This window comes from Mustela nivalis (genome assembly GCF_964662115.1).
Source record: "Mustela nivalis genome assembly, chromosome: 16".
NCBI lineage: Eukaryota > Metazoa > Chordata > Mammalia > Carnivora > Mustelidae > Mustela > Mustela nivalis.
In genome coordinates this window covers 64140810-64164912 of record NC_139035.1, presented here as the reverse complement: position 1 = coordinate 64164912, position 24103 = coordinate 64140810, and the positions used below count along the sequence as shown (strand labels likewise).

General features: G+C 43.8%; 2 long non-coding RNA genes across 2 annotated transcripts; both read right to left on the bottom strand.

Annotated features, from left to right (window-relative positions):
* LOC309850408 lies at positions 1 to 23947 on the bottom strand. Its single transcript, XR_014304220.1, has 3 exons — positions 23649 to 23947; positions 2065 to 2283; positions 1 to 1158 (listed from the first exon to the last, which is right to left on the bottom strand). It is a non-coding gene; the product is annotated as an uncharacterized lncRNA (long non-coding RNA).
* On the bottom strand, positions 13124 to 13823 carry LOC309849737. Its single transcript, XR_014303869.1, has 2 exons — positions 13450 to 13823; positions 13124 to 13342 (listed from the first exon to the last, which is right to left on the bottom strand). It is a non-coding gene; the product is annotated as an uncharacterized lncRNA (long non-coding RNA).
* Positions 23948 to 24103: the final 156 nt, after the last annotated feature.

Genomic DNA, 24103 nt, shown 5'->3' with positions numbered 1-24103 from the left:
TTCAGGAAAAAAAACGTGAAAGTGTCTGCTGTTTCCGCGGGATCCCTGGAGGTGTGCTGTGCGTGCGAGGAGCTTGGAACTCCGATAAAACCTCCGGGAAAGGAGGGTCTGGTGTTCCATCCACACATTGACAGCTGGAAATTTGCATGAATGGGCTTGAATGTGTCAAGGAACAGGTGGTTTCTCTTAAGGGCAGTTTTTGTTCCTTTCAAGTTCCCGTTAGTGTTTGTTCTGTTTAACACAGAATGTGTGATTTTAGGGTGAGATTACTGCCTTAAGGAGGTGCTGCTGCAGGAATAAGCTTTTGTTATCAGATGAGTAAGCCCCGGGGGTCTGCTGCTCTGCCTGGTGACTACAGTTGACAACACTGTGTTGAGTACCTGAAATTTGCTAAGAGAGTAGACCTTCCGCGTTCTCACCACTCTTGTGCGCGTGCGCGTGCACACACCCACGCGCGCGCGCACACCCACATACCCACACACCCACGCGCGCGAGGTAACAGTGTGGTGACCGATGTGTTAATTTGATTGCAGTCATCATTTCACAAAGTATACATGTGTCAAAACCTGCTGTACACTAGAATACAAAGAATTTTGTTTGCAATGATAAGTGCGAGATGGAGCACAAAACAACCTCGCCGTCAAAGGACTAGTTTTTGGAATCTTTTTAAAAATTATTTTTGAAATTTAAAATCAATTTAAGTAACATAGAGTGTATTATTAGTTTCAGAGGGAGATTTCAGGGATTCGTCAGTTGCATATAATACCCAGGGCCCATTACATCACGAGACCTCCTTGACGCCCATCCCCCAGTCCCCCAGTCCCCCGCCACCTCCCCTCCAGCACCCTCCATTTGCTTCCTAGAGTTAAGATCAAAGGACTGCTGGTTTACATTCTAATATGGAACCTGAGACCTCAAAATGAGACCCAGTTAAAACGGAAGTGTTCCCTGAAGATGTTCTTTTCAAGGACTGGTCAGCAGTTGGGCCCTTCTGGTTGGGAGCATCTTGAAGAGTCTGATACCAGTGAACCAGTTGGCTGGGCTGGAAATGTTCCGGTGATTTTTATTCTGTCTTGAAGTAGGTTCTGATGCCGATTCTGATTCAACAGGTTTGGGATCAGGTGTGAGATTCAGCACTTCTAACAAGCTCCTTGGTGTCTTAGACACCAGGTTATCAGAAAAAAAAAAAAATAAATAAATGAAATAGACTGGTGGCTAAAACAACAGAAACCTATTTTCTCAGAGTTCTGAAGATGAGAGGAGGGTGCTGGTGAGGACTCTCTTCCTGGCTTACAGACGGCCACCCTTTCTCTCTCTTCTCACTTGGCGGTGACAGGAAGCTCTGGTCTCTTTCTTAGGAGGACACTAATCTCATGTGGGCTCTAGCCTCATGACCTCAGCTAAACCTCAGCTAAACGTCTCCTGGATGTTCCAGTCCAAAACCATCACAGATGCTTCAACATAGGAGTTTGGTCCCAACACCAGATGCTGCCTGGTGATGTTCCACAGAACTTCTCTGACTGATAAGGCCCTCAGAGACACCGTATTCCTGTGACATTTTGAGGGGCCCAAACTTGCCTTACTTAACACTCAGGTACTTGATCCAAGAGATCAAAATTGTTAAGTGACCTAAATTTCATGGATGTAGTAAATAGTTTGGTAAAGTCGTTGTTGTGCCTATTGTAAGATGGCACTCTGTGTCTCAAGTTGTCACTTGTGAGATTCTCAGATGTTGTGAGATGGCCTTCTGTGTAGAGTTTACACATGAGTGGTCCCATGGATCTCTTACTGATTCAATGAGATGATCATAATGACATAAACAAGGGCCAATCTGGTGAGATTTTAACATTAAAGCTCACAGAAATGAAGGGAGCAGCTTCCAATATTAATTATCTTTGACCTCAGATTTCTTGCCAACATGATCAACAGAACAGAGGAAATTCAGTTTTACCAAATATAGAGAGCTTCAGATAAGATGCCCTAATGTGTTACAGTATTTATATTAATTGCAAAGGCTATAGGATGAAAGTAAACTGTCATCCTATATCAATAAATTGGAAATACCTTCTCGAGTTTCTTTGTCAAAGTCTTTGTGATTGTGACACAAACTTCAAGATCATCGATCACAGTTGATGCTGCTGCCTCATCTGTGTCCAGTGTTTTTCACTCACTGAGCCATTCAACGAAGACTTGCTGAGTGCTTTATGTGCTCAGGGCTATGCTAGGTGTTAGTGATAGGGCAATGAAAAGTACAGATGTGGTCTTCATTCACAGACATGGTACCTGAAATAAAAGTTATAAGTGAATCTATTGTTCTAAGAATAAAAAAAGAAAGAGAGAGGAGGAGTTGGAGCATCAAATGCATCCTGCTGATATACACACCAATTAGTCAATACTAGGGAAAGGATAAACTTTGTGGCAATGCCCCATGTAAGACCATGGAGTCCATCCCTGTCTTGGCTCCTGCTCAGTGGCCATGGTTCGTCCTGAAAGCACGGTCTCCGCCTTGCCAAAGCTTGTGCATAGCTGAAACATATTTGACCTGTACCATTTGAGGAAAATTCTCAAATGTACCATTTGAGGAAAATTCTGAGTTACCCATTTGCAATTCAGAATTTTTTTCCCCTTGAATTTTTCAGCAAGCCACATGGAAACCCTTCTTCCCAGAATTCCTGGCATGGCACGTATGGTGGCTAAGGAGATGCCCAGGAAAGCCTGCTGGGTGCTGCTGGTAGGACCCCCACAGAGTGTTAGCAGCTTGGAAGGTCATTGTTTGTCCAGACATTCTACTTCTATCAGTGAATCAAAGGGAGACAAGGTTTGGGGGATAGAATCAAGCCAGCCACAGGAGAGCAGTTACAGATAAGAATGGGATTCTATTCATTTCTAGCACCCAGTAGATCTGGTTTGGGGACTGAGGGTGGTCATCTGTATGGGAATATTCCTTTTTAAAAATATTTTAATTCAATTTAGCTAACATATACTGTATTATTAGTTATTATTAAGGGTAAAGTTCTGTGATACATCAGTTGCATATAACAGCCTCCTCAATGCCCATTCCCCAATTACTCCATCCCCCACCTCCCCCGCTCCAGCAACCCTCAGTTTGTTTCCTCAAGTTAAGAGTCTCTTATGGTTTGTCTCCCTCTCCGTTTCTATCTTATTTCATTTTTCCTTCTCTTCCCCTATGTTCATCTGTTTTGCTTCTTAAATTCTACATGAGTAAAATCATATGGTATTTGTCTTTCCCTGACTTATTTCCTTTAGCATAATACCCTCTAGTTCCATCCACATCATTGCAAATGGCAAGATTTCATCTTTTAAAATATTTTATTTATTTACTGTGTGAGAGAGAGAGAGAGAGCAAGCAGAGGGAAGGGCAGAGGGAGAGAGAGAATCACAAGTAGACTCCACCCTCAATGCAGAGCCCAATGCAGGCTTTAATCCCACAACCTTGAGATCATGGCCTGGGCTGAAATCAAGAGTTGGTCACTTAACTAACTGAGGGGCAACCAGCTGCCCCAAGGTTTCATTCTTTTTGATGGCTGAGTAATATTCCATGATGTGTGTACGTGCGCGCGTGTGTGTGTGTACCCCATCTTCTTTATCCATTCATCTGCCAATGGACATCTGGGCTCTTTCCATAATTCGACTATTGTGGGTTTTGCTGCTATAAACATTGGGGTGCAGATGCCCCTTTGAATCACTATGTTTGTATTTGTATCGTTTGGATAAATACCTAGGAGTACATAGGCTGGGTCATAAGTTAGCTCTATTTTCAGTTTTCTGAGGAGCCTCCATACTGTTTTCCAGAGTGGCTGCACTTCCCACCAACAGTGTAGGAAGATTCCCCTTTCTCCATATCCTCGCCAACATCTGTCATTTCCCAACTTGTTAATTTGAGCCATTCTGACTGGTGTGAGGTGGTATCTCATTGTGGTTTTGATTTGTATTTCCCTGATGCCGAGTCATGTTGAATACTTTTTCATGTGTCTATTCGCCATTTGGATGTCTTCTTTGGAGAAATGTCTGTTCATGTCCTCTGCCCATTTCTTGATTGGATTATTTGTTCTTTGGGTGTTGAGTTTGATAAGTTCTTCATAGATTTTGGATACTAGTCCTTTATCTGATCAGACATTTGCAAATATCTTCTCCCATTCTATAGGTTGCTGAGACAGGTCAAACAAATAAATTAGCACCCTGTCTGTTAAGTACAGAAGTAGATCGAGGAAACTGGGAGTTCTGAAGAGACAGAACCAGATGTTGTCCCTTCCCCCTTATCTACATACTGTCCCTGGGGAACCTCATCTGGTCCTTTAGCTTTAAATGCCATCCTACACCAGGTAGCCCAGCCAGGTGATAAAGAGCTTGGGCTCTGGGGTCAGCCTGTCTGGGGTTTTCTTCTGCTTTTACCACTACTGGTTGAACAAACATGGGGAAATTTTCTGTTTCCTCATCATTAAAATGAAGACAATAGTACAGTGCCAACCGCATAGGGATTTTGAGAATATAACTAAGGAAACATTCATAAATTGCTTAGAGAGTGTCCAGCACCTTATAAACATCCGATAGATGTTCATTGTATGCCAAGTCCTCCCAAATCTCTATTTCTTGTCCTGATTTCTCCCCAGAACCTGGATCCATAAATCTTAGTCACAAAGACATCAAAGAGTTGTTTCAAACTCAATATGGCCAAACAGACTGGTTCCCTGCTTACCTCTGCTTCTTCCCTGGTGATCCTGTCTCATTCAACACACCTCTGTCCATCTCCTCACTCCATCTAAAAACAGAGGAATGATCCTTGACTCCTGTCCTGTCTTCTTTCCCCACATTCATGTCTCTGGAACACGCCACACTCATTTTCAGTGAAGGGCCTTCCCATTAGGCATTCTCTGCCTGGAATGCTTACCACTTGATCTTTACTTACAAGGCTCTTGTCATTCAGCTGTCAGCTTAATGTCACCTCATAGAGAAGCTTCCTTTAAACAACTGTCAGAACTGTGAAAGATAAAGATAGTGTTTCTCTCTGGGGCAGACTGCAATGACTCAACCAGACTCTTGAGGATGGTTCTGTGCCAGGAAGCAAGGCTTTGCACTTATTTTAGCTTTAAGTGACTGCTGGTGGCCCAGGCTCAAGGAGCCAGACTTCCAGTTTTGTCTACCCAAAGCTTGATTTCTCTGCTCCTGATACCATGACTTTGAGCTCTGGGGGTATCTCGGCTAAGTGGCTGCTGCTGGGGGGCTGCTGGGACACTGCCACCAGCACACCCTTCTTCCTCCCACTCAGAGGAAGATGAACAGCAGCTAAATGCCGTCCGGCACCTTGCTTCAATCTTAACTCTTGACCCTCAGCCCCACTGACAGGATAGTGGGGACCCGTGCTCCCCACCTCTTGCCCATCAATGGGGTGAGAGCGTTTGCTTCCAGATCCCAGGGAGCCTCTCTTAGCTCCTGACCCAGCCCACAGTGGGCCCTCGGACTTCCTCCTCCAGGAAGCCATATTTCTGTCAGTGTCTTGTCCTCTTTGCCGAAACTGTTAACAGCTGTCAGGATCTGAGACTTTTTTCCGCTCACAAGCTAACGAGTTTGCCTGCCACTGTTTCACAGACGCTGACAGAAGATACAAGTGTCCTGGATCAGAGACAAAGGACTTGATCACTCATGGCCCAGCTGGAGGCAGGAATGCACGTTTGCATTGGCTCCCCTTGCCTCTGGGGCCCACGGGCTGATGCTGAGATGTCCCGGCAAGTACTCTGCTTGTCGTCGTCGCAGGTGACAGCTGAGGAATCCCAGTGTTGTCAACCACATGTATATGAGAGGGTCTCCCTACTCTGACCATTTCACATAGTTTCCTAGTCTTTCTTTTTACCAGTCTTCAAGGTTCTTCTTTGACGTCTCCAACCAGAGGGCCCACCTGTTAGATGTTACTCATGGCTCGTGCAGATAAGGACCTCAGGCGGTCTCCTTCCAAACACCGGACTGTCCGGTGTGCTAGCTGGGGTGCTTCCCAGCGGAGAGGTTTTCTCTCATGCCTGACCTCGAAGCTGTCCCCGAGTGGGCTGGAGCAGAGCGGCCGTTCTCGTCCCTCGGGTCGGGCACGGAGTTCAGTCAGCCCCGCGCATCTGCTTCCTGCGTTAGCCCATACTCACCAGGAGCCTGTCGGTGTGCGGGAAGGGCAGAGCCGGACAAGTGGACGGAACCCTCGCTAAGCCGCCTGCTGATGCGGCTCGCCCCGGCCCTCCGCACCTGTTCCACTTCTGGTTTATAATGGATGATGTGAGGCACATTCACGTGGATCCTCAGTGGGGAACGTTCGCGAGGGGCAGTTTGTGTCATGGGACACAGCCCGCAATGGGCCCTCGCACTTCCTCCTCCAGGAAGCCATATTTCTGTCCCAGGGCGGATACCCAGTGTCCAGCAGCTCCCAGAAGCAAGCCTGCCACGGCTTTGCACCGCAGAGGGGATGTCAGCACGAGGGGCCAGCAGTTCACAGCAAACCTCTAGGGATTTCAGACTTCTAAGGGGGGGGGGGGGATCAATCTAAATTCGATTACAAATTAATTGAGAGACTTCAGGCCCAACTTTTTATTTTGTAAAAAAGGCAACAGAGACCAAAAGTTTTAGTTATCATTTAAAAAGTTGGAAGAAATGATTTTGTATTCTCCACAAAGTTTTTTTTTTTTTTTTGGAAGATTTATTTATTTATTTATTTTGAGAGAAAGGGCAGGAGAGCACAAGCAAGAGGGAAGAACAGAGGGAGAAGGAGAAGCAGGCTAGCAGGCTGCGCGGTGGGATGGACGCGGGGCTCCATCCCAGGACCCTGGGATCACTACCTGAGTCAAAGGCAGACGCTTAACCAACTGAGCTACCCAGGAGCCCCGAAACCCCACAAAGTTTTAATATTACTCGGTAAAATAAAAACAGGAGAGCCAAATTTAAATTCAATTTCACTTACACTTCTAGAATTAAAATGGACTTTATAATAAATACAATTATTTTGTGAGTTTGGGGTTATATTATGACTCCTTCTTTTTCTTGTGTTTGCCACAGTGTGAAACACAAACACACAGCATGTTAATTAATTCAAAACTTTGTGTGTCTATTTTAACAAAAAACTAGATTGTATGGAACGATCTAAATTTCTTACCCTTGTCCTCTAGGTCAAGTACCCATTATTTAAAAGTATGTAAATATAAACATAGTTATAAGAGACTACATTGGGTTACAATTTAAATAAGCGATATCTCTTTTTAAAAGATTTATTCATTTATTTGAGAGATAGAGAACATGGCAGAGGGGCGGCAGAGAGAGAGGGAGAGAGAATCCCAAGCAGATTCCATGCTGAGTGTGGAGCCTGGTATGGGACTTGACCCCAGGACGCTGAGGCCACCACCCAAGGTGAAACCAAGAGTCAGGTGCTCAAGCGACTCTGCCCCCCAGGATCTTCTAAATAAGTGGTATTCATATATATTGGTTCTTTTATATAAATCTTAGACAACATTGTCATGACCTGAGCCGAAAGCAGAGGCTTAATCCACTGAGTCACCCAGGTGCCCCATTTTTTATTTTTTAAAATATTACTTATTTATTTATTTGACAGAGATTGCAAGTAGGCAGAGAGGCAGGCAGATAGAAAGGGGGAAGCAGGCTCCCTGCTGAGCAGAAAGCCTGATGCAGGACCCTGGGATCATGACCTGAGCCGAAGGCAGAGGCTTTAACCCACTGAGCCACCCAGGCACCCCTTTAGCAACTTTTAAAGAAATTAAAATTGAGAGAGATTCAAAAGAAAATAGTGCCTAGCCAGCACCCAGTGCTTGTGTGTGTTTTTAGCCTCTACATTCTTATCTACTAGAAGCACTTCTGCAAAACATTCACATTAAGAGTATCAGTCACTGTATTTTCTTCTAAAACACTTGATAAGATTATATTTTGTAAGTGAGAATTTGAAAGGTTTAAATAAATAGTCATTAAAAATATTGCTTTGGGGGTACAGTCGGTGCTCAGTCGGTTAAGTGTCTGCCTTTAGCTCAGGTCATGATCTTGAGGTCCTGGGATCGAGCCCCATGTCTGTCCTGTCTGGGCTCCCCGCTCAGTGGGGTGTCTGCTTTTCCCTCTGCCTCCCTGACACAACTCAGGCTCTGTCTCTCACTCTCAAATAAATAAATAAAAACTTTAAAAACTGTATTGTTTGGACTACCAGATAATGTGACAGTCGTACAAAGGTTGTGAAGTAATAGAGAAAATTGTGTATATTTACACAGGTCTTGCCCCTGGTTCCTGACCCAGAACTCCTAAATCCCTTGGAATTTCCTGGGTGACAGGAGTGTCTGTTCTAATGAGGTGCTTGGTGGGGGGGGGGGCTCCTGGATGGGGCCTGTCACCAGGAAGACAGAGCCCTTGGTCAGCCCCACTCCCATTCTCTGGAGCAGGGAGAGAAGCTGGCCCATGATGCCTCTGTGATGAAGTTTCTGTAAAAATCCTGAAGATACGGGGTTCACAGAGCTTCTGGGTCGGTGAACACGTTCGTGCGTCGGGAAGGTGGTTCCCTCAAACTCCACGTTCACAGAAACCGCCCCCCACCTCGGTCCCATAGATCTTCATTGGGCTGTTTTCATCTATATCTTTTAGGATCATCTGTATTCCCTAATAAAGTGGTAAATGTAAGCAAGTGTTTCCTGAATTCTAGCAAATTCTTGAACCCCGAGAAGGAGTCCCGAGAACCCTGACTTACAGTCGACGGGTCAGAAACAGGGCTGAAATCCCAGGACTCGGCGGGCCGTCTTGTGGCCTCTGCCCCTAACGTGGGGCACCTAGAGCTGCCCTCGGGTAGACAGAGCCAGACCTGGGCTCCATCTGGAAGCTTCTTCGCTCAGCTGCTGTCGGGGAGGACTGCCCCGCGGTGGGGAACCCCACATGCCTGGTGTCAGAGGTGAAGGACTGTGAATGTGGCGGTTTGGGGAGTGACAGATAAACGGAAGGACTGGGGTTTTTTCCTTTACAAAGTTCACTGAAATTTTTTTAATGCATAAAATTAAGTGCTTTTTAAAACAATTTTTTTTAATTTAATTTTTTTAATGTGTGAAATTAGGACTAGCCGCTGAAGAAAATTCCCCTGTGGTGTGTGGTTTGTGCTCTTGGGAGGTGGTTCAAAAGAGTCGTTGTGATTGTTTGTGCCTCTGGATTCTTCCCTGGGGGGCAAAACACGGCCTCACTGGCCCCAGTGCTTTTGAGACAGACTCTGGCTACGGGTCGGGGCACCTCGTGAATTGTGAAAAATGGGCATTTCTCATTTCTGGGTGAACGAATGTGGCTCAGGCTCCTTTTTGACTTTCTGTTTAGGTTGTTATGAAGCAGTTAGTTTGGTTAAGGACACCTCCGGGGCTGTGGCCATTTCTCTTCACAGTTACCGTCGCACTTAGCGTGACAGCGCGCTCCGTTCCCGTCACCACGCTGTCAGATACTGCTCTCCTCCAAAGCCAGATGCCGTATTCAGAATTCCTGGAGGTTAATATGGTGTTTGGTTTCATTTATTTTATTTTTTAAAGACTTTATTCCTTTATTTGAGAGAAAGAGAGCACAAGCAAGGGGAGTGGGAGAGGGAGAAGCAGGCCTCCTGCTAAGCAGGGAGCCCTGTGCGGGGCTCGATCCCAGGACGCCAGGATCATGACCTGAGCTGGAGGCAGAGGCTTCACTGACTGAGCCCCCCAGGCTTCCCTCCCTGCCTGTTTCTCAAAGGAAGGCACCAAATCATCGACACAGAATTTGAAAAAATGAGCTGGCCAAAGGTCGTGCCAGTTTCCTTATCCAAACGACAGAGGCCGGATGTTCCGCCCGTCATCTTAAGAAGCATGAGTGTTAGAACGCCTAGAAGGCTCGGCCTCTTTCCGCACCAAGTATGAATGGGTAGGCCCATGACCAGTGTGGTCAGTAAAGGCCAGACACTGTGAAACATCCAGGGGATGGATAATATGAGGGTCAATTATTAACAGCCGTTTAGGGCAATTCATGCACAGGGTCAGGAAGCCCTGATTCGGCGCTTTCAAATCCATTTGCATTCCCAGAAAATACTGCTAAGGTTCTGCAGGGAGGGAGGGAGGGGGTCTAATCAAGTCAAGCTTTAACACGGCCTCTGTTTTAATCCATGCCTGTTGTCCTAAGGCTATTAATAGCATCCCTAGCCATCTAAGCAACTGATTGTTACTCATTTCATTTTTTCTTTCAATGCTGAGATTAACAACCCATCCACATTTTCCCTGAGATTCAGACCCGTGGGGAACTTAGAGGAATCTGGAAGAGTGTCCCGAGACCCAAGGACAGCTGGGAGACGTCCTCTAATCCTACCAATAAAATCCAAACACTTTCCAGACTCGTTCCAAGTAAGTACCATCCTACAACAGCTGCAGTAAGAAATCCGCAGCAGGACAGCACTCCCCTGCCCATTGGCTTAAAAGAAAGTCTTGTTTCTGACTTCATTTTTGTGTCCCTAAAAATCTTTTTTTTAAGATTTTATTTATTCATCAGAGAGAAAGAGAGAGCACAAGCAAGGGGAGCTGCAGGCAGAGGGAAGAGACCGCCTGCTGGGCAGGAAGCCCAATGCGGGACTCGATCCCAGGACCCTTGGATCATGTCTGAGCTGAAGGCAGTTGGTTACCTGACTGAGCCCCCCAGGTGCCCCAGTGTCCTTAATTGTAACCTTGAGTTCAAGAGTCTCAGGGTCGTGCTAGGAGGCTGGGCCTAGGAAGACCGTGGTTTAATTCCTTGTTGAGAAGTCGCGGTGCTGTGTTCGCAGCTGACGTGTGTGAAAGGAGGTGCTGATTCTGTCCCAATTCCTGGTGGCTGCTCGGCCTCCCAGGCTGTCCTGGTGCTCAGTGAGGACAGACAGACGTAGACACGGAAGAAGATGAAATAGCTGTAGGGCTTTGCATAGAATCATGTGCATTTTCAGAACATGCTCAGATAATTTTCCTTTTGCCCCTTTCTGGAACTCTGTGAAGAAATGTGGAGGAAGAGGAGGAGACCAAATCACGTGACTAATGCAGACCGTTATTTACAAGGGCCAGGCATGGTTCTAAGCTATTTCTGTAGTTACGGCGGCTTCATTTAAATTCACAGATGCTCTTTACGACAACTCTGCAAAGTAGGAACCACCCCCCCGGCTGCTTTACAGATGAGGAGACCGATGGGCCAATAAATTATTTAATCAGGTCACAGAGGCGCCGCTCCTAAGTGGCAAGGCTGGGATTCAAACCCAGAGCCCACCTGTCTTCGGGCCCTGGCACGGAACAACCGGTCGACGCTGGGTCTATAGAGACAGGGGTAAAAGTCTTAGAACACAGTTTAGAACCCAATGAGTTATCTTAGAATCTAGGTTTCCCAACTCCTATTCAATAACTTCTTTCTTTCTTCTTTTCATTTTTTAAAAAAATTATTTATTTATTTTAGAGGAATAGAGAGAGAGAGAGAGAGCGCGTGGCAGGGGTGGGCAGGGGCAAAGGGAGGGGGAGAGAATCCCCTGCAGACTCCCCGCTGAGCACAGAGCCTGATGTGCCGCTCCATCCTCACGCCCCTGGGATCACCCCCTGAGTCCAAATCAAGAGCCCGAGACTCAACCAGCTGGGCCACCCGGGCGTCGCCCCTTCTTTTCGTTTTTTTTTTAAATTATGAAATATGTCGTACACAGATCATACTGTATAAACACATATAATTTTATATCGAAGCATTTGAAATTGTCAATATTTGCTTAGATTTGACACATAAAAATGGCAATGTCATGATTTGATATGCTGTACGCTATTTAATGACTCCAGTGACCCTTTCTCTGCTGGAAAAAGTTAAAGCAAAGAGGAGTATAAACACCGTCCAGTTCAAAGAGAGCATTGCCTCCACGTACGCCCCTCCCCGGGACACGTCCCTCCTGTCCGTCTGGGTAACACTGCGTGAGTTTTGTGGTAAGCATTTCTTTTCCTCGTGAAGACAACCTTAAGGCACGTCGCTTGTTTGTGCTCCCTCCGTCTTTATATAACTGGATCGCACCACACGTGTTCTTTTGAGACTTGCGTTTCTCATTCATTACTATGTTGGTGCAAATGAGCTAGATTGCTCGCGCAATTATAGTTTTTTTTGGGTTGTTGTGTAATATTACATTATATGACTAAATGACTGTTTATTTATCCAGTCGGCTGTTGAAAAGCATTTGAGCTGTTCCTGGGTTGGAGCTAATAAGCGTGGAGTTTCTGTGTACATTCTTGCATCCGGCTCCCGGTGCACTTGGCAGGAATCCGTTCAAGTGTACACTTATGGATGGAATTACCAAGTGCAAGAAAAGACTAAACGATTTATACCGAATTGTTTTGCACTCAGCAGGTATAACTGCTCTGAGTTTCCACTGCTCTGTGTTCTCTCTTCCATGCAGTATGGTCAGACTTTAATATTTCATTTTTGTTATCCGGGGGTGTGTAATGGCACTTTCTTGCGGTTTTACTTTGCATTTCTCTAGTTATTAAAGAGGCTGAGCAATATCTTGTGTCTTTATCGACCATTTGGATTTCCCCTTAGCCCTTTGGGAAATGCCTGTTCATGTCTTTGCCACTATTATTTAATTTAATTTAATTTAATTTCTCTCTCTTTATGTACATCTGTGTTCACAGGAATTCATTAAATGTTTCCAGATGTCAGTCTTTTGTCAGTTACATATGTTAAAAATATTTGTCCCCAGGTTGTGTCTTGGCTTTTCACTTTCTTTATAATGTCTTTAAGTGAACAAATTAAAAAAATTTTAACAGGGGAGTATGATTAATACTTTTTGTGTCTTGTTTAAGAAATCCTTTCCTGCATCAAGATCATGAAGCTACTCTACTATATTGTCCTTTAAGATCTTATATTGTTGTGTCTCATGTCCAAGCCTTTAATAATCATGGAAGTGAGTTTTGTGTCTGGTGTGAGGTGGCTGCTTGTCTTGCCCCAGTGTGATTCCTTTAAAAAACCCTTCCTTACCCCACTGATACACACCATCACCTCTTTTATATATCCGTTTTCCGTTGTTTTTCTCTCCTACGGGTAAAAAATTTGCTCCCCGTACAAATTTGAGAGCAATGGAATGAACCACTTTGTATACCCTTTCTTCCCTCTTCCCACTGATTGTTTGCACGGTGGCGGTTTCACGGACGTGGAATCGTGAAAACACTGCAGTATCACCCGTATCGACTATGGCTTGGGTGGATTCTAGGCAGACTGGCACATTGACGACCTCTACGTTCCCCAGGATCTCGTGGCCCCAGTACTGCCTTGCTCAGGGCCCCGAGGTGGCTGCCGCTGTTGATAGCCGATTCTCAAGGTTTTGATGCTTTGGGGAAACAAAAGGATCATTTGAGTCAGCAGGGGAAGAACTGGGCAAGTGAACTGGTGGAGATCCCCCTGCACGAGTTGGATACTGGGCAGGAGGCAGATTACCTGAGTCCTTTGGGTGCTAGTCTCTGCTCTCAGGCTGACCTGCTTTCTGAGTCGTTGAACTACGTGAATCCAGTGACTCTTTCTCTGCTGGGACGCAACGGACTCCATCGTCTTCTTTCTCTGTGACCGTGTGTATCACACATCTATGGACTCCAGTTTCTTCTCTGCCTCCAGTGTCTCTTACAGTGCCCATCTGGAAGACGCCGTGCTTCATGGATAACTGAGTCCTTACTCTTGAGGAGGAACCGGAAAGAAGGTGCCCCGCGTGGGGAGACTTGGTGAGAAGTTGGTGGTGAAGGCTGGAGGTCCATCCAGTCTTCCTGTAAACCCTGTAACAATACCTGTGCCCCTTCGAAATGGTTTCCTTCACTACCGACCTCATTTACTCTCTACACGTGTCAGGAAGACCAAACGAAATAACATAGATCCAAATGATAAAGTGTTTTTTTTTTTTTGTTACAAATAATAAAGTACTTTTAACAATTTTATTTGTTTATTTTAGAGAGGGAAAGAGTGAGAGAGTGGGAGGATAAGCACGAGTGGACGGAGCAGAGGGAGAGGGAGAGGGTCTCTCCAGCAGACTCTGTGATGAGCACAGACCTTGAGCTCATGACTCTGAGATCACGACTTGAGCCGAAATCAAGAGTCTGTTGCTTAACCAACTGAGCCACCCAGGTGCCCCACAATTCTGTAAATTTACTAAAACCCATTGAACTGTACACTTAAAATGGATGAATTTATGGTATGAGTATTATACCTAGAAAAATCTGTTTCTTAAAAGTCTCTTAAGACCATACACTGTCCTATTTTTAAAAACAATGTATTTCTATAGGGGAAGAGAAGATAAAATGAAACAAGATGAAATCAGAGAGGGAGACAAACCATGAGAGACTTAGTGATGGGAAACAAACTGAGGGTTGCTGGAGGAGTGGGGGTGGAGGGATGGGGTAACTGGCGGGTGGGCACTAGGGAGGGCACCGGATGGAACGCGCACCGGGTGGTGATGAATCACTGACCTCTACCTCTGAAACTAATAATACATTATATGTTAATTGAAGTTAAATTTTAAAAGTTAAAATAAAATAATTATTTGACATTGCACATTAAATGGTTTAAAGTATATGCTAAGAATTGGGATATTTTCAAGAGACTTTAAGAGATTTTAGGAATCAAATAAGAAGTTAAATCAATGCCTGGAAAATGACCTAGGCTGTATTAAAATGATGTAAACTTTAAACACCATGAATCAACTCTGAAGCTATTAGCTTATTCTTTTAGAAACTATTTAGTTTTAAATTAACAAAGAGTAAAGTTCATTTTGGGGTGTACCATTCCATGGGTTTTCACAAATGAATACACTGTCATATAAGCACCACCAAAATCCAGATATGAAACAGTCCTGTCACTCCCAAATTTCCCCTGTGCCACCCAATTATAGTGAACCCTTCTCCCCACCCACAAATCCTAGTGATCACTCACTTGCTTTCTGTCTGGAGGTGTCTCTGCAAGGACATTATATGATGTGTAAATTTTGAGAAGATTTTCAAACCTACCATTATCCTTTTTTTTTTTTTAAAGATCTTATTTATTTATTTGACTCACAGAAAGAGATCACAAGTAGGCAGAGCAGCAGCAGAGAGAGAGGAAGCAGGTTCCCCACTGAGCAGAGAGCCCGATGTGGGGCTTGATCCCAGGACCCTGAGATCACGACCTGAGCCGAAGACAGAGGCTTAATCCACTGAACCACCCAGGCGTCCTTCCATTTTACTTTTTAAAATTGAAATATAATTTACAGACATTATGTTCATTTCAGGTGTGCACCATAGTGAATTAATATTTGTATATACTGTGAAATGATCACCACGAAAAGTCTAGTTAACATCCATCACCACACACAGTTATACAACTTTTCCTTGTGATGAGAACTTTTAAGATCTACTCTCTTAACAACTGTCAAATATGCATTAAATATAAATTAAATACATTGATGCTGTACATTACATCTCAGTGACTTCCTTATTTTATAACAGAGTTTGTGCCTTTGGATTGCCCCCACCCATTTTGCCCACCCTTGTCTCTGCGGCCGCCACTCTGTCCTCTGCAGCCACCTGCTTGTTTGTTTTGGTTTGGGTTTTTTAGAGGGAGTTGTTCAGATTTCATATATAAGTGAAATCTGGTGGTATCTGTCTCTCTCTGGCTGACTTATTTTACTTGGCATAATAAGCTCAAGGTCCATTTATACCGTGGGATTCGAACTTCTGAATGATAAAAGTAATGGTTATTTTGGGGTGGCAGGAATTTCCCTGCTCATAATTAGTCAGATCGAGAATGGTAAGACAGTGACAGGATGAGACTGGTCTGAATTCAGTTACACTCACAGGCTCACAGGCAGTCGGGACCAGAAGGAACTTCAGGGTCATTTAACCAAAATCTCACTTATAAATACAGAGAAACTGAGTCTCAAGCTTGGGTCCCTCCTTGCACCATGGGCCCAGCGCTCAGCCCGCCGCTGCACACCGTGCTTGGGCTGTGGCTTTGTCCGTCAGTTCTAGCACAAATCCTGCCTCTCTGACCCATCCCTGACTGCCAACAACCCAGGTAACGCTGGTATCCGTCATCAGCAGCAGAAGAAAGGCTGGTTCTGAGAATCGTCTCATGAAGTTAATTTCTGATGCTGCAACATGGAACTGTCACATACTCACTAGTATTAATCTGATGGCTGTTCATTCTGTTATTAGGCAAAATGCCCAAGAGAACACATAATCTGGAATCAAAATCAAGTCTTTTTAAAAGGCAAGAACTGGAAGGGTCTTCATAAATCATTTGAGGTGGTTCTGAGGTGTCCTTAGGCATCTCCAGAGTTCCTGCAGGGAGAGAGCGTCTCAGTGGAGGGGCGGGGAGGGGCTCAGCGTTAACTGTGCTACCTCCTCTGATTAAACTATTATTCTTCTCGAAGGTCTTTTTAAAACATTTCTTGTGGCACTGATCTGCTGGTAATAAATTCTTTCAGTTTTTTTATGTTTGAAAAAGTCCTCATTTTTATCTTTGTTTTTGAAGACTATTTTCACTGGGTATAGAATTCTAGGTTAACCCTTTTTGTTCCTCACTCTCAAGATGTTGCTGCGCCGCATTCTGGCTGGCACGGTTCTCCCCAAGAAGCCTGCTGTCATTTTATCTTAATCCCTCTGTACTTTTTTTTTTTTTTTTTGGTAAACATTTTATCTATTTATTTGAGGTGGAGAGAGAAAGCATAAGCATGGGTGAGAGGCAGAGGGAGAGGGAGAAGCTGACTCCCTGATGAACAAGGAGCCCAAGGCAGGACTCGATTCCAGGACCCTGAGATCATGACATGAGCCGAAGGCAGACGGCCCCACTGACTGAACCACCCAGGTGCCCTATTCCTCTGTGCTTAATGTGTCTTTTATCTCTGGCTGCTTTTAAGCTCTCCTCTTTATCACCGGTTTTAAGTAACTTGATTATGATGGATCTTAGCATAGTTTTCTGAAGTTTCTTGAGGCTGGGATTTATTGAGCTTGGATCTTATTCTTGGATTTTTTTTTATAAGATTATTTATTTATTTATTTGACAGACAGAGATCACAAGTAGGCAGAGAGGCAGCAGAGAGAGAGGAGGAAGCAGGCTTCCTGCAGAGCAGAGAGCCCGATGCGGGGCTCAATCCCAGGACCCTGGGATCACGACCTGAGCTGAAGGCAGAGGCTTTAACCCACTGAGCCACCCAGGCGCTCCTTATTCTTGGGTCTTATTCTTGGATCTATCTTTGATAATTTCATCAAGCTTGGGAAATTTGACCCTTATTTTTTCAAACCTTTCACTTTCCCATCTCTTTTCTTGGACTCCCGTGAAATGTATGTTGGTCCATGTGAAGTGCCCCCAGAAGTCAGTGCTTCCAAGTTATCTTGTTTTCAGTTTTTCTTTATGTGTTATTTTGAATAGTTTCTATCACTGTGTCTTCCAGTTCATGTCTTTTTAAAAAATGCAGTGTTTAATCAGTTCTTAATTCTACCTAGTATATATTTTGATGAGAGACATTGAATTTTTTTATTCTCCAGAAGTTCAGGTTGGGCTGTTTTATATCTTCCAAGCTTCTCCTTAATATGCTCTTATTTTCTTTTAGCTTCTTGGAAAAATAGAATGTGTCTATAGTCATGGTTTAAATGTCTTTTTCTATGACTTCTGTCATCTGTCTCTTTTTCGGCTTCGGTTTCTATTTAATTTCTTTTTGTCCTCATTATGGGTCATATTTTCCTGCTTCTTTATGTTGCCTGGTAATTTTCTAAAAAGATTGTATTTATTTATTTGACAGAGATCACAAGCAGGCAGAGAGGCAGGCAGAGAGAGAGGGGGAAGCAGGCTCCCTCCTGAGCAGAGAGCCCGATGTCAGGCTCGATCCCAGGACCCTGGGACCATGACCTGAGCAGAAGTCAGAGGCTTTGACGCACTGAGCCACCCAGGCGCCCTGCCTGGTAATTTTTTTATTGGATTCCAATGATTGTGAATTTTAGGTTATTGAGATTCTTTGAATTCTTTTAAATAATTTAGAGTTGTCTGTGCAGTTAATTTGTTAGGGAAATTTGATATTTGAGGCATATTTTCAAGTTTTGTTAAATGAGATGAGAGCCATTCTTCTTTATTCTTTTGTACGTATCTAGGCTTCCATTTGGAATCTTGGTATTTTGATCTGGTCACGAGTTCTTTGAATCTTTTGTTCTTCTTTAAAGGTTTTTATTTTGCTTCCTTTCCCTGAATAGAATTCTAGATTTTGTGTTTTTTTTTTTTTTTCCCTTTCTTTCTTTTAACACTTTAAAGATGTTTGTCTGCTGGCTTGCATTTTTTTGTTTGTTTTTACTAGAAGATTGCCATAAATCTTATCTTTCTTTTCATGTATATAATGTTCCTTTTCCTCTGCCTACTTTAGTATTTTCTTTTTATCACTGGTTTCCAACAATTTGGTTATGATATTACTTGAGTAGTTTTTATATTTATCTTGCCTGTGGTTTGTTGAACTTCCTGGGTCTGTAAGTTTATAGTTGTATCAAATTTAGAATACTTCTGGTCATTTTCCTTGAAATAGTTCTCCGCTGTCCCTTTCTCTGGTACCTGACAACATTTGCATTATACTGTTTAACAATGCCACCCTTTACTGATGTACTTCCTTTTCTCTCTTTTTCTTTTTTTTAAAGAGTTTCTTCCTCCTACTTCTGTTAGGATGGTTTCTATTACTATGTCATCAAGTTTGTTTATCATTTCTTTTGCATCTGTTTAGCTCAGCTAGTGAACTATCATACCAGGTATTGTATTTTTCAACTCTATAACTTCTCTCTGGTTCCTTTCTGTATCTTCCATTTATTTCCACATAAACACAATAAAGAGAGAAGTAGAAGATACAGAAAAGAACCCCGTTTGCATCTTCTGTTAATTTTTTTTTTTGAGGTTGCCATGAAGTACACCACTCATGTCTTTTGTTGCAGGAAACCTAACTGATTGATGACTCTGGCAGTGTTCTCTGAATCCACCATTGTATCTGCATGAAAGCCTCCCTTTTCATGGGCTGCCTGTAGTCGTTGATTGAATGTGGTATGAATACTAATGTAGGTCTTTTCCTGCAAGGTACAGATTCCTCTGATGGGTGACTCTGGTTTGAGGACACATCAACCCAGATGAAACTTTCTTAGAACTGCACAGCTGTCTGAGACTCTATTCTTCCAGTCCTTCTTTTCGTCTTTTTCCCAAGGGTCGGAGCCACATCATGGTCTGAAGAGTCCACTTCTCCAGCTTATCCTCTTTTTTTTTCATAGGCATTTCCTCCAGTAAACCTTTGGCGTCTTGTTTCTTGAACTATCCTAATTAATATATTTATTATTATTGATATATATTTGGTTCTTATTTGCAGTCAGTATAGAATTTCATTTACATAAAAGTGTTTGAGAACTATGGTCTGTTTTATGTCATTTATGATTGAGGGACTGAAACTCAGAGGTTCTTCTGAACATTGAGTTTGCGAACTTAAACCTACCTATATTATGGCATTAATCAAGGTCATAAAGGCTTGTCCTTTCGCCCTGGACAAAGAATCAGGAGCCCCAATAATACTACTAACTCCTTTTTGCCTTGGACAAACTACTTGACTTCTCTAAGCTTATTAAAGGTGTTACGGTAGTTCATCTATATAGCCTCCTTAATTTTAAAATGTAACTTTACAGATAATAAAATTGATATAATTTACCTCACCAATTATCCAAAAAGTTGTTAGGGAATATCTAGATTGGATTTTTTTTTCCCAAATAGACAACAAATGGCTCAAAACTTTGTGTGTGTGCGTACTGACCTGTATTTAGGAAAATACCTTGATAAGCCACTTATGGTAAAGGATATGATCTGAGGACATGGATTTCAGGACCAATATAGTAAAAAAGGTGGCCGAACTGTTTGACATATAGAAGGGAAGAAATTTACTTTTCATTCTAGGAAGCAACAGAAAAGAGAAGACAGAAGGGGAAGAGCAAGGAAAGAGAGTGGAACCCCCGTAAGAGTAGAAAACGAGAGATAGGCATGGGTGAACATTTCTAGAGGCAGAGTAGGGAAAGGGCATTTAAAGCCAGAGATACCCATCATTTAATTGGAAGTTTTCTGCTCTATTAATCAGGCTTGTTATGTTTGAAAGTGACACAAATCCAATGCAAAGAATCTAAAAAAAAAAAAAAAAAAAAAAAAGGATCTTAATGGGTCACAAAGTTTGGTGAGATACTGGGAACTAAGCAACCAAGGAAGAACTGCAGACACCAGTGCTGCAGGCACCCGAAGTAGCAACTTGGGATAGCAGTGCTAGATCTCTCTTTCTCTTTTCCTTCTTCCCTACTTTCCTTTTGGTCTGGCCTTGCTCGTTTCTGTTTGGCTCTGCTTTTCTTTGACTTCATTCTTTCCTGCAGCAGGCTGGTCTTGGCCATGTGTCAGGAAACATGGCTGCTGTCAGACCTAGCTCAGCAACCATAAAGAGAGTTTGTTGAGAGAGGAGGGAAAGGAGTGCTGGTGTGCATGTAACAATTCCAGGGACATGTTCTAACTAGCCTTGGTTGGATTCTGTGTTCATCCCTTGCGCCCGTCATCAGCGTCAGTGAAATAGGGCCCTATGGTCAACTAAGGTCGTGTGACTACATTTTTGCCCGGGGTGAGGGAAGGGTCTAGTACTAGAAAAATGAGGATAGAAATACTTCCTGTAAAGATAAAAATAATAGCTGATTCTGTGTTGTTTTGGTGTAAACCAACCTTTCTTCTAAGAACCTTTCTTTTTTAAAGATTTAGTTTTTTAAAGAAATCTCTATACCCAACTTGGGGCTCAAACTCACAACTCCAAGATCAGAAGCCACATCCTTGATGGCTGAGCCAGCCAGGTGCCCCCCAAAACCTTTCTTACAATTGGAATGTTGTATCTATGTGACAGCTTTGTGTAAATGAGACTTGGTGGCAGACATTTCGGGAGTGATCTGAATCCTCCTTGGATTTAAGGTAGCAAAGAACAGGGAAATACACATGGGTGGTCAAATGATCCATAAACTGAATTTGGCAGAAACAAGAATTTGGAGCCAAAAGTGACTTTGAGAGCAATGCAATAAAAGAGGGCATTGCCTTGATGAAGGCTTCAGGATGGAGGTTTGAGCCCATTTTTATATCTCTGTGATCTGGATTGGGGCAGATTAACATTATTGGCCGTTTTGTAAGTTCTTCAAAGATACCCCTACTGGGAATATTTAACTATAATTCCTGAGATGTGAATGATGCTTCTTATCAGATTGGCTGGTTTTAACTTCAGCTCTCAGGACTGAGCTTCCCCAAGTTGGTCTTGGGGGACCTCTGTGGAGCAATGAGCTTTCAGATTGGCTCCAGGTCAGCTCCACCTTCGAAAACCCGTGTTTGGTCTGGGGAGACACTCCTGGATCTGTCCCCCACATCTGCAGTTGGTCACCTGTCCTCTGCTCTGTGGCCTTAGGCCTGTCTGTCCACACACAGCCTCTCTTCACAGCCCTTACTCCCGAGGACACATGTCGCTCTGAATGACCTGCCACTTATGATTCCATTGGAGTCTAGCCAATCGGCTTGAGGGGAGGGGACATCCCCTGCCCCATGCTGTGTAGAACGCAACATTCCCACAACGTTTTGCAGAGAAAGTCTGTCCTTTTCTCTTCAGCCTCAACTTCTGCTGGAAGTGAAGTGTTAAGGGCCACAAAACCAGCTTTTTCTCATCATCTTTGTAGATTCCTGAAAAAGTGGGCCAGCCCTGTCATGTGGGAAGAACTTAGCATCTATTGTCTTATTTATGGTTTTTGGAGGCTTAGCCCAAATTTAAAAAGAGAGAATCTCATTTTAAGCTCCTTTTACACATACACTATCCCACTGAAACCTTTAGATATGTTATTTCCATTTTACAGATGAGGAGACAGGTTTAGTGAGGTTATATGACTTTTTCAAGGTCATACAGGCAGTAAGTGACAAGGATAGAATCTGAACCCAGATTTTTCTGACTCTAAATTTCACACTCTTTCCACTTTAAAACTGTTAACTGATGACCAGACAGACCTCGATTCTTGCTATTAAACACTCTGAATTGGGCGTGAGGAGCTTTGATCAAGTGTTGGTGGCTCTGACTGATTGTTGTGATCTTAACCCACTCACCTCTGTGTCTATGTTTTCTGTTACGTAAGCTGTGGAACATAATAGTAATATATAAATAGATAGATTTTTACTGTTTCCTTCCACAACTGTGTCGGTGACAATATTTGGGGGTGGGCGGGTAGGAAAAGAATTGCCAGAACTAAAATTTACTGAACATCCTGGACTATGTTCCAGTCACTCTTTGATCGGTTCCTCATGTACACTGTTCAGTCAGGATTGACTAAAAACATTTAGCAATGGGTAAGCAGAGTCAGCCACCAACCAGGACGCTGGCGGTTAACAGTCAGTAGGCTGTGCCCATGAGGTCAGCCCAAGTGTGGGCCTTGGGGACGCAGGCTTCGCACCTACACAGGTCACACAGCCAGTGAGGGGGCCCGGCCTGCCTCCCGGCCTGCCCCCCGAGCGACTCCACAACAAAGTCCATGCTCTTTCCAGCCACTACAGCAAATACTTCAGAAGAAAGTCGCCACACAGTGGAACTATTATTATTCTCAGATGTAAGTACTCTGATGTTATTTAGAAAAAGCTAAACAAGGCCTTTAAGTTTCATTTTTACGGTTCCTCTTTCAAATGAACACTGTTTTGCTCCTTTGTCTTATCTGTCTGTCTCTTTCTCATGCCTCCTGCGGACCAAGCGTAGTTCAGTTATGAGCCTCAAAATCATACGCTCAGACTCCTTTTTTCCTGTCCTCGTGATAGTACCCCCCAAACAAGATGCATCTGAAGTACTGAGAGTAACACTGAAGAAGGAAGAAAGGAGGAGGGGGAGGAAGGGGTGGGGGGCGGGTGACAAGAGGTTGTGGGGGGAGCAGGTCAGAGAGAGAGAGGGAGGGAGAAGGAAAGAAAGAGGGAGACAGAGAGAAGCCAGGATGAAAGAATGAAAGGGAGAAAGAAAGAGAAAAAGGAAGAAAAAGAAAAGAGATGGAGACAAAAAGAAACAGAAGGCATTCAGGCAGAAGCTCCCTCGGAGCTCATATCTACATAGTCAATCAGAGAGGCTCACAGCCACCGGAAAGTTTGCAAATTTAGATGTCATTTTAACAGCTTTGAACATCAAAGTGCCCCAGAGTCCCTGCCATTCGCCCAAACACCAGGACTGCAGTAATCATGACGCTGGAGGGGTGGGGAGGGTGGAAGGTCGAGCCCACTGGGTACTTGTGGAAAAACCAAGGACAAACAGGAAGAATTAAACCAGGAAATGACTCATAAACCCTACAAGGGGGTGCGCCCCTCCTTTTTCTTATCCCCCTCACAGAAAAACCTGTTTCCATTCGCTTTGTTTTTAGGATTTTTCCCTCAACAACAACTCTGTCTCTCCTGACTCCTTCCTGGGAGGGAGATTCAGTTTTTCCAAGAGAAAACTTCTCTCACTGATTTCTCATAAGCCCTTGTGATACTGAACACTTGTGCTCTCGATCTGCTATTGAAGAAACAGGGTTAGGCAGATTTGTGAGTGCACGATTTAGAAAACCCACAGCAGCAGATGCAAATTTTACGGATGGCAAACTCACCTTAGGAAGTCTTCTCAGGAGGTCTTTCTTGTTCAGCTCTTGGCCCCAGAGCCTGCTCAGAAAAGGGAACTTTGGGGACATGGGGTTGAAACTGGTCTTCAGGTAGAATAACAGGTGTGTTTCAGTTTTCCTGTGGGAGAGGGGAGGGGAGCCCTGGCAGGTTTAACAACCTCCTCTCCAATAAGAACAACAAACAACCCTGCCCCCCAACCCACAACACCCTAACTTGCAGCACTTGCCCGAGTCTGTGGCGGTATTTGCATAGAGATCAGCACTAATATAAAATATTTCCACCGTATGAGAGCAATAGATGTAAATCATCTCAGGGGCATAGAATGTCACATGTAGTCAAATAATTAGGAAGTGATGTATTTTGAGTACTTATTACCTTTTTAAAAACCAGCCTATTTACATGTAAGCTTATACAATTCAGTTTTTTATAATGGCTGCATTTA